This window comes from Camelus dromedarius, chromosome 22 (assembly GCF_036321535.1).
Source record: "Camelus dromedarius isolate mCamDro1 chromosome 22, mCamDro1.pat, whole genome shotgun sequence".
NCBI lineage: Eukaryota > Metazoa > Chordata > Mammalia > Artiodactyla > Camelidae > Camelus > Camelus dromedarius.
Window position 1 is genome coordinate 8,243,183 of NC_087457.1, and position 15,471 is coordinate 8,258,653.

Sequence of the window (15,471 nt, forward strand, 5' to 3'; positions counted from 1 at the left end):
ATGGCGAGGGGATTTCTTTTGGTGGTACAGTTCCTACATAAAATCTGGTGCATGGCTCAGGCCACTGGGAACCTAGAGATGATAGAAATAAGGAGGCATTATAAACACAGAACAATTTTTAAAGGAATTAAAAAACTGGATGTGTGAAAACAAAGAATCAGAGAATATTCTGGTGAAATAAAAGTATTTTCCAGCTTAAGCAAGACACTGGGTGAATAAATCTAAAATGAAAAAAACACCCAGAGATTAGCAGCGAGTCATGCATGCAGTGTGACTGATCAAAACCAAGTTGTTTCCAAACCAGTGTGCAGGCTTGATGCCTTCATCAATCAAGTCTGTGTGGCACCAGACCACCTCGAATACATGTTGATGAGGTATTTATAAGCTCTTCAACATCCCAGCTCAAAGCCCACACACGAGCCACACGACCATCACCTACACATCTGCAAAACACACAGCATGGTGAATAGCACTTTTCTTGCTCAGTAGCCAGTGGCAGGGCACTGTGAGCAGACAGAGATACAGGGACACAGGGACACAGAGGCACCTCCCCTTACTCAGCTGAAAACCTTCCGTGCATTCCTGGGGACAGGATTGTCATAAAATGCACCATGGATTGATCCTCCTCCTAGGAAAGAAATGACAGGGTTGTCCTCAGGTTTGAGCAAGGGTGGCCGGAGGATCTCAGCTGAGCTGTTTCAGCACAACCAATAGAAATTATGGCCACCGTGACCAAGAGAGACGTCCCCTGGCATCTCGGTAGGCATTTGGGCTCCTGACAAAAGCTGGACTCAGTAAAGGGTTGAGTAGAAGGCACAGACCTGAGGGATGCCCCAGCGAGAGACAAGTCTCCTGCCATCCCGGTAGGCATTTGGGCTCCTGACAAATGCTGGGCTCAGTAAAGTGTTGAGCAGAAGGCACAGACCTGAGGGATGCCCCAGCAAGAGACAGGAGGTAGGGCCTGGTTTATACTGCTCTGGGTGTATCCCAGCCTCATCCGAATACGAAATCAGAAATTTTCAAAACAGCAGAGCTGGGATGGATCACCTACTCCAGACTCCTCTCCTTATAGTTAAAAGGGTGGCAGCCCTGAGAGGCAAAGCAACGTGCTAAAGGCAGAGTGTGGAAGTGGCAGCGCCAGATGAAACGCACCGTGCCAACCCCCATTCAAGGACGCTGACACTGAGTACGGGGCCAAGGTTTCCAACTAGGAGAATGAGACAGTGTAAATACATTGTTGCCCCCAAAACCCCAAATGTTTTTTAAAGGCACAAAAACTCACTTTAACTAGCTCTCTTCTGAGGGGGCGCTCTTCTGTCTCCGTCTTTCTGTCTGTCTCCATTTCTCTCTTTCAGACACAAACACAAACAATTTCGTGAAAGGGGAATTCCTGCCATACAAAGACATACTTCACATCTTCAGAAAGACACTTGACAAAGCACGTTTTCTCAATTCAAGTCTTTGTGTGAGGTCTGAGCAACTGGCTTATCTTCTAGAACAATTGGTGGTTCCAAAATCAGGAAATCATCTTCCCCAAAGGAAGAGTTCTGGTCCGTGTTGATGAAATTGGGGATGTCACATTTCATGAGCCTGTTCGGCTCCTCCTCTGGCCACCTGCTGCATCTGATGGCTTCCTGGAGCCGAATATCACTGTCAAGGGCTATGGTTGGGATACCAGCTTTGGCCTTGTCCAAGCGGTCCACTTCATTGACGTAGCAGTGAAAGAGGGACCTAGATTCGTCATTGTGCTGTCAGAGAACCCCTTGGGCACCAGCGGTCTTCCAAAGCCTGACACAAAGCTGTTCAGTCTGAATCTCTTCTCGGGAGACTCTGCATTGCCATAAAGAAAACCAAAATAAAATATCGCTCACACTCTAGCCCGGTGACCTGAAGAATCATACTTTTTGCCATCTACTGAGTGCAAGTCCCTGCACAGAGCATGGTGACAAGCACTGGAATTGAGAGACATCACTTCTGAACACATACAATTATACCCAAGGCAAAAGTCTCAAGTGAGGGCCCTTGGACCATCCTAAACAGACATCATTCCCTGAGAATCCTCAATATTGTTGTATCGCACAACACTGTTTCTCAATGGGGCACTCAGATCATCTTCATCAGAATTAGTTAAAGTGCTTCTTAAAATGCAGAATTCTGGGGTGCAGACCCACAGCGTCTCCAGAGTTAGGGACCGGTAGTCTGTATTTTCAGAGCCGCCAAGGTCACTAAACATGCTCAGGTTTAACACCGCCGTCTACATCGGGTCACCTGAGCATCGACAATGCTGTCTCACGGGGTGGGGGGTTGCCATGTGTGTCAGGGTGCTGTCCTACCCACGAGACTCCCCTGATTCTCAGAACTGACAGTGCTGCCCCATTGGGCAAGAAATACCACCATTTCACAATGCATACACAGGGTGCCCGACTGACAGATACAATCAGTGATAGGAGAGGGGACAAAACTCAGGTTCCTGATACCTTGTTTCACTTACTATGGGACAAGTGATCAATTCAAGGGTAATAAATCAGTGAATGAGTGAATAACATGACTCTCGTTAGTCCTACGAGTGCCTGGATGAGGGAGCCTAGGCATAACAGCCCATCTACTTAATTGCCATCCTCCCCAGATCTATGTAAAGGTTACTTCCACCCAGGCAGTGACTCCTGAAGGGCAAGAATCATGTCTGAACACACTCTCAAATCCAGAACAGAACCTGACAACAATCAGGCTCTGGAGTCTGTGTTTAGCGAGTGTGGAATCTCAGTGATGCCAGCTCTTACACCTTGCCTTCCCATCCCACCCCTCACGATATGGCCCTTATGACCAGCTCTCCCGGGGCTGGGGCCACGGAACCCATTTACAGGACTGGAAGAATCTGATCATGTAAACCATCCCCAGATTAACATCAAGAGTCACCTGCATTTCAGGGATCAGTAATCCCAGAAGCTTTGCAGTTCAGGCAGCTGAGGGACTTTTATATCAGCTCTGTCTTCTACTGTGACTGCCTGGGTGACATCAGACAAGGAATTCTCAAAAGCCTGAGCTTTTCCTTTCAGGAATAATCTAATTAACAAATCTCGTTGACAAATCAACAAATGTGATGTGAAGATCAATGATTTACACAGGAGGACAACATTCACTAGGTCGTGGATTTAGAATCAGAGAAAAATCATTTGAGAAAGATTGACAGAATGTAGCTTTAATGCAAATTTAAGTATTCTTACCTTTCAGTAAATCATCTTCCCCTACTTATCACTTCACCCAAATTTAAAAGATGTTTGAGAACAGGGATGAGTGTGCCAGCAATCTTTGACCCAATAACCTAAAATGTCACCTAGGAAAAAGAGGGGAGTAACACATTTTTAAAAACATGGTGAGGATGGTGGGAACATCCCACAACTCCAGACTAAGAACCTCTGAGTAACAGCTTTCCTGCCTGCCTGGGGCATCAGCTGATGTGAAAACCCACCCAGAAACCTCACTGTCCAGCAGCCCTTCCGTAACACAGGCTACACTTTCTCAGGATTAACAATTGGGTCCAGTAACCACTTCGCTGAAGAATAAAGACAAAGGACAACAAGAGAGTTCTGCCCCTCCCCAGGGGAGAGCCCAGACCTTGGGCTGCATGCACTGCGCCCACCTCCCAGGAGAACGATAAACTGGAGAACGGCGTCTTGCGAAACTGGGCTGCAAAAGTTGAGATGGGAACAAATTGACCAGCTGGCCAGGGACAGCCCCCTCCGTCGCTGCCTTGGCGGCTGCCTCCGCCCCCTCAGCACACCCTGCCCACTTCCGGTGGTTAAACTGTCAGGGAAACTGCTTTGCGACCTGGGGCAACAGAGGCTGCCCCCAGGGTAAGCTGCAGGGGAGATGGGAGCTAAACCACTAGCTCCCAAGCGGCAGGCTCCACACCCCCGCCAACAACCCGCCGCCCCCGCACCCTACTACTCCCCCGGGGCAATATGACCAGGAGAAGTGTGACCTGGGAACGAGGGGCAGCAGAAGCCGCCCCCACGTCATGCCTCCAGAGAGATGGGAGCTTATCCTCCAGCTCACCAGGGGCAGCCCCCTCTGTTCTCCACCCCCTGATCTCACCGCACCCACCTCCCAGGAGCAAACTGACCGGGTGTGGGGTGTCAGGCGAATCTTGGGCGGGAGAGGCCATCCCCAGGCCAGGTCAGGGGAGAGGAGAAGAAGTGGCCCTATTAGGCGGGGCAGCCGGCCGTCGCAGCTGCCTCTGCCCCTCGACCGCATCGCGCTCGCCTCCCAGGAGCAAGCTGACCTGGAGACGGGCATCCGGCTTCTTGAGCAGCAGAGGACGCCCCCATCATTGGCCACGGGGAAGAGGAGAAAAAATTGTCAGGCTCCGTGCTGCAGGTCCTCTACCCCCGCCTTCGCCACCCTCGCACCTTAAAGGCACCGCCCAGAGCGCCCCTCCCCCAGCAGGCTCAATGGAACAGTTGTGTCTGGTGATCTAGGGCTGGAGAGGCCACTCCCACACCAGGCCTTCGGGGAGACGGGAGCCAATCCACCAGCTCCCCAAGGCATCCCCCTACCCCCGCAGCAGCCACCATTCTTGCCCCCTGACCTCACGGTGGCCTCCTCTAGGGAGCAGGCTGGCCTGGAGATGGACGTCCGGCGAACTAGGGACAACAGGGTCCGCCCTCAGGGCGCACCATGGGGGGAAATGGGAGCAAATGGACCAGCTCCATGGGAAAACCTGCCACTGCTGCCACGACCCCCAATGAACCACGCCCGCCTCCCGGGGTCAGGCCGACTAGGACACACGTGTCTCGCAACCCAGGGCAACAGAGACCGCCCCCAGGACAAGCCGCGGGGAAGATGGGAGCAAATGGGTCCGCTCCTCTGCTGCAGGCTCCTGAACCCAACCACACCTGCACCCTGACTACCCTGCCTCCCGCCCCCAGCAGGCAATGTGGGACAGGGGTGTCCCGGGACCTGGCGCAGCAGAGGCCGCCTGCAGGCCACGCGGCACAGACATGGGAACTAATCCACAAGCTCCCCCAGGGCAGCCTCCCTATCACCGCAGCCACCACCTTACCAGCCCCCTGACTGCACAGCACCCATCTCCCTGGAGCAAGCTCACCAGGAGTCGGACCTAAGGCAAATCTCCGGCGGCAGAGGTCGCCCCCAGGCCAGGCCGCGGGGGAGAGAGAAAATGGAGCAGCTCCCTGGAACGGACCCCCTTCCCCTGCCGCCGCCGCCGCCGCCTCCCAGGATCAAGCTCACCTGGAGACCTGCGTCCAGCCTCTAGGGCAGCAGAAGCCGCCCCCAGGCTCCGCCGCGGGGGAGAGCGGAGCGAATTGACCGGCTTCCGCGCGGCAGACCCCCTACCCCCGTGGGCCCCGCACCTTAATGGCACCGCCCCTACTCCGCACTCAGCAAGCTGAGTGGGACAGGTGTGTCCGGCGACCTGAGGCAGCAGAGGCCGCTCCCAGGCCCGGCAGGCGGGACAAGGCAGCTATTCCACCAGTTCGCCAGGGGCAGCCCCGCTCCGCCCCCTTGCCGCTGCCACCGCCCCCTGACCTAATCGCCCCACCTCCCAGGAGCAAGCTTACCTGGAGTCCAACATCTGGCGAATCTCCGGCGGCCAAGGCCCCCTCAGGCCAGGCTGCAGGGAAGAGAAGAAATCGACCGGCTTGCCCGGGCAGCCTCCCACCCGCCGCCGCAGCCGCCGCCGCCCCAAACCATTGCACCAGCCTCCCAGGGTCAGGCTGACTGCGAGGATGTGCACTTGCCTTCTGATCCTGGCCACGTGCATAAGCACCTCCCTGCACCCCTACACTCCTTGCACCTCTGCATTCCCTGCACTTCTGCACCCCTGCAACCCTTCATCCCCTGAACTGCCTGCGCCCTCCACAGCCCCTGCACCCCTGCCACCACTTACACTTTTGCACTGCTTACACTCCTGCACCCCTGCATGTCCCACACACCACCTCTTGGGCCTGTGGCAGAGTCTCTGCTGTTAGACCAATGCACAGGAACTCACATCTTTGCCAGTATATGATGCATCAGTGGACGTCTGGGGTTGGCTGCAGGAAGGTACATGTTCCCGGTCACTAGCCTGGGCCACTAGGGTGATCTCTGTGAGGTCACCCAGGACGGGCTCAGAGATGATGTTTTCCGGGAAGAGAGGAGTTGAAACCGGTCTTGAGGGCAGAGCTGTGCTCACCAGGCCGTCCACGCTTCATGTTTTACACAGGGCTTGGGGATGTGAAATGGATCTGGCCAAGTAAGACCTGCCTGCTATGCGCCCACCTCAGTCCTGGGCTCTGAGGCAGACTGACTGGCTCCCACCCTCAGGGCCCATTTTGGGCACCTGAATGGTCCCTTGGAGGCATCCCATCAGTTCTCAGGAAGAAGTCTGGATGCTTCCACCCCATGGCCCTCCCTCCCACTGTGCTGGCCTCAGGAAGTTTCCTTATTTGGGGAAGAAGGCAGCCCACCCCTACCCCACCCCTCACCATGCTCTCACTCAGGCTGGTGCTGTCTCTGCACGTCAGAGTCTGGAAAGCCATCCCTCTTCAGTTATGCCCCTTTAAAAATGGACTTGCTTCCACTAAATTCTAGGTGAAGATTCACCATGGAATGCACTGGGTAAGAGAATCAAAATAAATACTTTCTTCTGTGAGGTTTTCTGTTAATCTACTGGGACTGGGCTGTGTGTAGTTTGCTACAGCTATTCGTGCGAGAGGCTAAAGCCGCCTGTGTGTCCTCGTTTTCATCTCCCCGCTGTCTTTGGGTTTTCCCAAGACACTCCTGAGACATTTACTTCTTTTAGTTTTATTCCTGTCATTACACAGGGGCCCTAATGACGTGGAGGTAAGGGGTTGGGGGAGCTGGACAGAGCAGGGCATCTGTAGTCTTGTGATTAGTTCTCATTGAGCCTGTGCCCTGAGCTGTGACCTCCACAAATGTGTCTCTTTCCTCTCACCCCAATTTGGGTGACACAGAAGGTATTTCCCTTCCCCCAGGTTGGTTAGGTTTTGGTAAAATAATTTCTCATTAAAAAAACAAACAAATAAAAGACAACTTCCCCCAGTGAAACACAATGTTATGGGTGTATTTCAATAGAGTTATTTTCTGCTTTCCAGGCAGGAAGCATGAGGAGTCTTTCTCTGACTTTCAGTCTGAGAACAGAGTACGGTCCTGGAGGTAAAATGTATGAAAAAGAGCAGGGGGCCCCTCTGACTGACCCCCAGGAGTGGTCACACTCAGACTTCCCCACATTGAGCCTCCCGCTGGCCTCATGGACCTGTTAAATCTGCCTGCCGCCGGGGTTCTTACAAAAGCGGGTTCTGCCCTGGGAGCTGTGACTCTCCAAGCCTGCCCGGCTGCCTCTCTGGGTTGGGAGCAGCTTTCCCCCTCAGTTTTCTTGTGGATCTAAGAAGAGCAGTGGGTTTGCAGCTCCCTCAGCCCTGGTGTTGTTTTCAGGACAGAAGGAGCAACTTCTGAGCTCCTCACAAGCAGGACCAGAGGCTGGAAGCCTCCCCTCCTCTGCCTCCGTGCAATCATTGGCTGTGCTTCTGGCCGAGTTTCTGAAGATGTGGATTTAAACACACACATCCCAGCCCCTACAGGAGCACACAGTCCCAATAAATCCCCCCAGTTTCGACTGGGAACTACAGAGCCAATGGGGACACGAGTTTTGGGACCACAGAGGCCTGACTGCACGACTTGCTCCGTGGCCTATTAACGTGGTTGCTCTGGGCCTTGCATGAAGTGGCTTGCTTACCACACCTGGTACGTGGGAAACACAAAATAAGTATTAGAACCTTCACTTTTGCTCCCTCCAGGGCCTTCAAACATAGAAAGTAATAAGTGAACTCAGACGGCCTAGTCACCACAATGAGGTCCGACCAGCCTGGCTCTCCTGAGTGATGGGCACTGACTTGCACCTTAACTCGGAACAGTAGGAGAACCGCCTTCCTCTAACTGGGCCTCTCCCCACACCAGGCACGCCCTCAGCTGAGAAGGTGTCAACTCCCCTATTGAGGTGTGTGCTGGTGGCTTCAGTGTGACCTGGCCCTGCCGGGACGTGAACCTGCAGTGAGTGAGGTGGAGGGTCAGGTGGAGGGGGGTCCATTCTGGGGTGGCAGGGGGCCCGGTAGCACCCTGCCTGGTCTGGTGCCTGGGGCTCCCTAACACCTCCTACAGCTCCTGGATTGGCTCTGGTCCTGGCCACTCCACACACCCTCCCAGTATCTTCTCATTAAGTCCCTTTTTTGCTTTTATCAGCGAGAAGTGGCTTCTGTTGCTTGTTCAGTGGAACAGTGCATCGGGAAACCAGACTATTTCTAACATCAGTAAAATACCAACCTCGGTCAGCTCGCCGGACAGACCGCGCAGCACAAAGGCCTGTAAAGGGCTGTGCGAACGGCTTACGTGAAGGGTCTCCATCATCTGTCTTCAGAGATACAGAAGCTGGTGGTTCAGGTAAATCCTCAGGGAGGGATTGAGGAATCCAAAGCTGGTTGGTTTCAAAGGCTAACTGGTCAGACCAGACCCCTGAGCTGTGGTCAGAAGCCTAGCTCAACATCACGCAGACTCAGCGCCCTAAGTGCCGGGTGGGGCCGGTGTTGTTCCCTTTGCAGGCTCTCGTTGGGGATTCACTGTAGCCCCTTACATGCAGCAGAGATTCCAGCCTCCTTAGCCCCCACCCTGAGTGATCCATGACACAAATCCCGGGAGTGTTTAATTTTCATCTTTGTTTAGGAGGATGAAGGTGGGGCAAGAGGAGACATAAATTCATACTGACTGACACAAGGTCACAGCCAGTACCTCCTCCTCGGAGAGCTATGTGCTCCCACAGTGGTGGCTGGGGGGCTGGGCAGAGACCCTCCGCTGGTCCCAGAGGGACTCGATCCTCTGGCCACAACTGATGGGTTGGAAAACAGATCCAGAGGGAGTCAGAGCATCTTTCCTAAGAATTTGGAACTGACACACAGAAATCAAGTTCACTCATCTAGCGATTAGCGAGGGGGAGGGGAGGTGGTTGGAAATCAAATGAAACCAGAGCATGAGAGAAAGTTAGAAGTGAAAGAAAGAGAGACAGAGAGACTGAGCTTGTGAGAGCAAATAGTTAGAAAGAAGGAAAACAATCAGGGGACAGAGGAATTCCAGCTCCTGACTGTCTAGTCTGTCCCAGCCCATCAACGACCCCGCGGGATGGTTAATATTATTCCAGTTTTGCAGATTAGGAAACAGGCTGAAAGAGGTGGGGGCTGGGTTTGGGTGCACAGTTAATTTAAGTGCCGCTGGACCCCTCACTTCCCATTGCCTGAAGGCACCTTAATCCCCACTGGGACCCCTGCGGTCCCCTGACCGCCCAGCACCCTGATCAAAGGGCCCCTGCGGGAGTGGGAACCCCTCTGAGTGTGGAGAGTTCCCTGCACTGAGATGCCACGCATCAGCAGGCTCCCGCTCACCCCAGGTTAACATCTCCCCAGCTGTGCAGTCTCCCGACCCGCTTCCCTCCCTGCCAGGCACCCCCGTCCTTACCACCAAGTGTACTGCAGGAATTCAGGCATAGAGATGTCCAAAGCAACACGAGCCCACCAGCTGTACAAACAGCAGACTCCCAGCCCCACCTGGGTTCGGAGGGGACAGTAGGCGTCCTCAACTTTCATGTGTCTAAGACAATCTTCTTCTTCAGCTGGAGGTTATAGAGAAAAATAAAATGTCCAAAACATAGTTCATTGAGGAATTCCTCCAAGGACCTGACTCCAGAGTCTACAACCACGTGTACCTACCCTCCGTACTTGGGGTGAAGGTGGATTATTGATCAGCACAACCCCCAGTGGCCCAGCTCCTTGGCTTGGCTGCCCAGAGGGGGCTGGAGGAATGGGTAAGGCCAGGGCACTCAGGAAGAGCACAGAGGACCTGAACTCTCCCCTCTGCACTTGTAAACCCTTCCTCAAATCTCAAGGCATCGGACAGAAAGCAGCCACCACAATAAGGATATGCTCCCATCTCTTCACTCAATCCTGTCGATTCACTTACGTGCTGAGCATCCACTGGGTCCCAGGACATGACACACAGGATGGCCGATGAGACAGGCTTGGTACTTCCCCCTGGACCCTGTTCAATCTGATGGAAGAATGATCACTCATAAAGAGTTTCTCAAAATTACACAGAGACTAAAGACAAACTGCAGAGTGAACCAAATTTAAAAATATATATGAAGATCCCCCAGTCTCCCCGCCTAAGGTTAACAGCATAAAGCAAAAAGATCTTGCCTTTGACCACCAAGGAAGTTGTCACCCCCTCTCAGGTGGAAAGGAGAGTTATTCTTTGAGCAGGACACAGAAGTGCTCCATCGGATTGGACCAGGGCATCTACATTCATTCAGCAAATGTGTATAAGCTCCTACTACGTACGGGTATCTCCTAACTAGACCCGTTCCCAAGGCTCTCGGGCTTTATCAGTCAACAAAATAGACATGACTCCCCATCACTGGGGGCTCAGAGTTTTAGCAGAGGAAACAGGCAGCATGTTGGGAGTAGCAAGAGCTTGGAAAAATTAAAAAAAAATGAGTGATATGAGCAAACTCGGGTGATGGCGGTGGGGTGGGAGGCAGGGAGGAGGGAATAAGGCAATCCTGGCAGATCTCACGGAGTAATGAACTTGAAGCAGAATAGATCCAGAGGAAGAAGGAAGAGCCGCAGCCAGTGGCCCCCAGAGTGAGGGGGAGAGTGTGGGCGGAGAGGCAGAGCACGCCGGGTCCTGAGGCCTTTGTGATGACTTTGGCTCCTAATGAAATGGTGAACCGTTTAGTGAATTTTGAGGGGAGGGGTGATGTAGTCCAACTTATGCTTTTGTGTTTGTGTTTTTCTGGGGGAGGTAATTTATTTATTTTAATGAAGGTGCTGGGGATTGAACCCAGAATCTCATGTATGCTAAGCATGTGCCCTACCACTGAGCTGCACCCACCCCCTCAATGTATGCTTTTACAGGCTCCCTTTGACTCTGTGTGGATGAGAGATTGTAGGAAAGCATAGATGGAAACAGGAGGCTATTGGTGTCCAGGAAGGGCTGAAGTTGGCTCTTAGGAGGGCGGGGAGCAGGGAGCAGGTGGTTAATGAAGACAGAGTATCCAGAATTTTCTAACAAGCTGGATTTTCTGTCTGTGTGTGTAAGAGAAAGAGAGAGAAAGGACATGGTTCCAACATCTGGACCTGGACAATGGGAGGGATGTCCTCTCCATCCACAGTGTATGGGACAAGGTGGGGCTGAGCAGGTGGAAAGGGGCTGGTTTCAGCTCAGTTCTTCAATGTCATGGTTAAGTGTTGTATTACATATTGCCACAGAAATGCTTAATAGGTAGAGGAGACTGTTTTCTTTTTATTTTTAACATTTAAAAAATATAAATTAAATGTATTAATTGCATTATGTGAATGATTTGGGAATTTTGTTTCATGCCAAGGTATATGTTATATATAGCCAAATGGAAAATATATCAGAAAAGGGGAGAAATGAGGGCTTTCACATAAACTGACTGTCCGTAACGTAGGTAAAATTTCAATAAAACCAGTTTTCAGTGCAAAAACCTCATCTCGGTTTTACATAAAAATAAATGAAAAAGGACTATGTTGATGTATCATTATTTCATGTTACATAACAGCCCGAAACAAACACACTGTTTCACTTTGAGGCTTGTAGAAATACTATTTGCTTTATTCGCATAAATACAGAAATGCAGAAATGTTCTCAGGTAAAATAAGCATCTTAGTGGAAATAATACAGATTTGAGCATTTTACATGATATATATGTACTGATTCAAAATTTGGAAAAGTAATTACATAGTAGAACACATGTATGAATGTGAAACCAAGATGAATGAAAGAAAAAGAATGTGAGTCTCAGGGATAAAGGTCCAGATGGAAAGGGCAAATCAGGGATTTTTGGAGAAATCGAGAAATTGATGGCATGCCAATTTCCAAGGCTGGGTTGTTTCCACCAAAGGAATAGCAGAAAGAGAGAGGAGAGGCCTAGGAACCAGCTCTGGGACACACCCACAGTATATGTTTGGAAAAAAGAGGAGACATTGCGAAAGGACCAGCCAGTAGACCAAAAGCAGACAGAGCGATGGGCTAGAGGTTGAGTGAAGCAGGAACACGGAGGAGGAGGGATGGAAGAGCTGGGTCAAATGGTGCCGAGGGGCCACGCATGATGAGGACTGAAAAGTGACCACTATATTTAGCAACATGGGGTCACTGATGGCCTTGACAAGGCAGTTTCCATAGAGCGAGGGGTCAGGGGGAAAGCCAGAGTGGGTGTAAAAGGGGATGGTTCAGGAGAAGATGCAGACAGTGAGTTTAAACAACTCCTTAAAGATTTTCTGCAAAGACACAGGGTGGCAATTGGTGGGGGTGAATTAGGGTCAAGGAGTGCTGTTTGTTTCTTTTAAGAGGATGGACGTTTATATACTGATGGGAGCCAACTAGCAGGAGAACAAAATAAATGATGTAGTGAAAAAGAGGATGGTTTTGGGAGTGACAACCCAGAGAAGATTGGAGGGAAGGGGCCCCGGGGACTTTTGGAGGAATTGGCTTTCCATGTCACTTGTAATAAGAGGTGGGGAACAGAGTGAGGTCAGAAGGCGAGCGGATGTGCTGGGAGTTGCTGGTGAAATTTCTCTTCTGTTGGCTTGTAGGCTTGTTCAAAGTAGAAAAGTAACGTTACCAGCTGAGGGACGAGGAGGAAGAAAGAGTGACCGGAGCCATGAGCAGAAGATAAGAAAGAGCCTTCCAGGGAGAATGGGACAGTGAAAAGAGCAGGGGGAGATGGGGGATTGCGCTCCCAGAAAGTTAAATTTTATCTTTGAGGTCCCCAAGTGTGTGATGTGTGATTACCCTTCCTGCTCTCTACAAAATAAAAATTAAGTATGATTCAGAGGAAATGCTATTTCATTCTAAGAGGCTGCCTGTTTCTCAGGAATGGTCATCTTAAACTGCAAACATTACAAAAATTGTTGAAAAGATGAAACTGTGTACCTAAAATCCCCTATTTTCTATTAATCTGGTTACTATTTAGTTCCTCTATGAATAACACATAACCAATACTGCCGTGATGGAGGTACATCAAAGCTTAAAAGGAAATGAGATCTGTATACTTTTCCTAAATTCCGTGCCTTCCTTAATATGCAATTCCCCTTGGAATTTAGGAATGTCTGGTATAAGAAGTGAGAAACAGTTTGAGAAAATCCCTGCTCAGAATTACACAGCACAACCGCATCTCAGAAGTATATACAGCTGTAAAGAATTTTAGAAGCAAAACTCCGTAACTACTCTTAAAGACTTTTGCAAACCTGGGCCTGCCCCGTTGTTTCCAAACAGGAAAGGAACTCCAATCACTTGCCTGGTACCGGGACCAGAGGCTGGCCAGCCTTTTCTGTAAAAGCAAGAAAGGAAATATTTTCAGTTTTGCAGATCATTTTGTTGTAACCATGCAGGTCTGCAATAAGAAAGCTAAGAGCACTGGGAGATAGGAAACAAATGGGCATGCCCACACCCTCCCTTCCACTCAGGGCAGCTTCTCTGTGGTGGGGAGCTTTGCCACAATCACTTGCTTCTTTGTTTCCATTGGTTTCTTTGTTTCCACCTTACTGCTCAAGCTCAGAACTTCATGTTGGCCTGGTCCTTCTGCATCCATGCAGAGAGAAGGCTGAGCGGGGGTGGGAACCCCACCTGATGGAGAAGAGAGATTGCTGGGAGGGACACAGCGGTGGCCACCATGACACGACACAATCACACCTTCCGAGGTGAAAGGGAATGAAGACAAGGGAGGGACACAGCAGTGGGTCCCCTAGGTCGCCTGCCAGGCTTGCTCTCCCTCCACGGCCACCCTTGGGGCCTGGGGGGTGTTGGGCTTCAGCTACGGATATTAGGCTGAAGGGACTCAATATAAAGGACCCTCCACCTCCTCACTAGGTTCCAAACGCAGCTCCTCTAAGCCCACCCTCTGAGTTTCTGGAACTCAGCTGGAAGAAAACATGATCAGGCCAGACCCAGAGCCCAAGCCAAACACGACAGGGGTCACGTGGGGTTGTAACCCCGTGCTCAGTGGTCGGGGACTCCTTGCAAATCTGCAGAAATCCCTGTTCCGCCTCATTCCTGGGAGAAATCCCAGATCTCCTCCTGCTCTGTCTGTTCTTCTCTTGAGGCTATTGTCCTGGAGGGATGCAGAGTCCTTGAACCTGGCCCTCCAAACGTACATAAGCAGCTTGTTCAATAAAACAAATTATGCACTTTTTCACATTTGCAATTTTTTTGATTCCAGAAAGGCTGTGGGACTCATTCTCACAGTCTCCTGTGCCCCCAACACTTGGTGGCCCTCTGCTCATGGAAACACGATTTCCCACAACTGCACCCTGCCTCCCAGATGGTCAGAGTGGAGTGTCCCACAAAGACACAGGTGTTTGTGAGGATCCTGTCCCCAGCAGAAAGACTAATCCTGGAGTGACGGACAGGGATCTGGCCTACTGAGCCGCTCAGCTCTAATTCAAAGCGTAAAGTGGGGACCCCGAACATTGCTGAATGACTTTCTGAGTCACCTGGGCTGGAGGGGCCTGATTTTTCTTTCCAGGAATGGAGGTAACGCAACTTCCACTTTCAAGGCTGACATTGACGATGGATCTAGTTCCCCACACTGCACCGCAGGAAGGAGAGACCCTTCCATCCCACAGCTAGGAAACCCAGCCCAGGGGAGTTCTGAAGCAGTGCATCGCTGCCAGATCCAGCATCCCTGCAGAGTGGCCTCTGTCCCTGAATGAGCCCCTTCCCTGGGCCTTTTCTGCCCCGACACGACCACACTCCAGCCTGTGCCAGAGATCTGGGGCTGTGCATGTCCAGGGCACACAGGTGGGACCTGAGCCACATGTCCCCTGGGCCTCAAGGGGGAGAGGTCTGCCTCTGCATCAGGGGAAGGTGACCCCACATGGCTGGCAGGACGCTCTCAATATGGACCTCCAGGAGCCCTGGGAGCAGTTTCCCTACAGGTGTTAGAAGCCATCATCAGGAGGGCAGGCCCCTCTTTGTGCAGGCCATCCAGCAGTGCTGGGCCCACGTGCTGACCACAGAAACCTACATGCCCCCAGGATACCCCAGGCAACCTCACAACTTCGTCACCTAGTGACCAGGGTACCACGGGCTCCTTGGCCATCCCATGAGGGTGGTCCTTGCAGGCATGGTCTCCAGGTGCTCCCGTTAAGAAATCCCCCTGGGTTTCTGTGGTCACAGAGCCCACACCAGAAGATTCTAGTCCTGCAGTGACCCCCACAGCAGTCAGCTCCCCTGTGCATGTCCAAGAACAAATGACAGCAATTTATTGCCAGGAACCATAATGAACAAGGGGGTGGGATTCCATACTAAGTTCAGGATCCTGGTAACTCACTCTGCACCCCAAAAAGCATCCATGAGAAATGTGTGTATTGGGATGCCTGTGCCCCT

General features: G+C 51.6%; 1 long non-coding RNA gene across 1 annotated transcript; it reads right to left on the minus strand.

The window, feature by feature from the left end:
* Positions 1–505: 505 nt before the first annotated feature.
* On the minus strand, positions 506–4,236 carry LOC135318842 (uncharacterized). The gene is made up of 4 exons (XR_010377225.1): positions 4,124–4,236; positions 3,225–3,334; positions 1,283–1,830; positions 506–628 (listed from the first exon to the last, which is right to left on the minus strand). It is a non-coding gene; the product is annotated as an uncharacterized LOC135318842 (long non-coding RNA).
* Between the last annotated feature and the right edge of the window lie 11,235 nt (positions 4,237–15,471).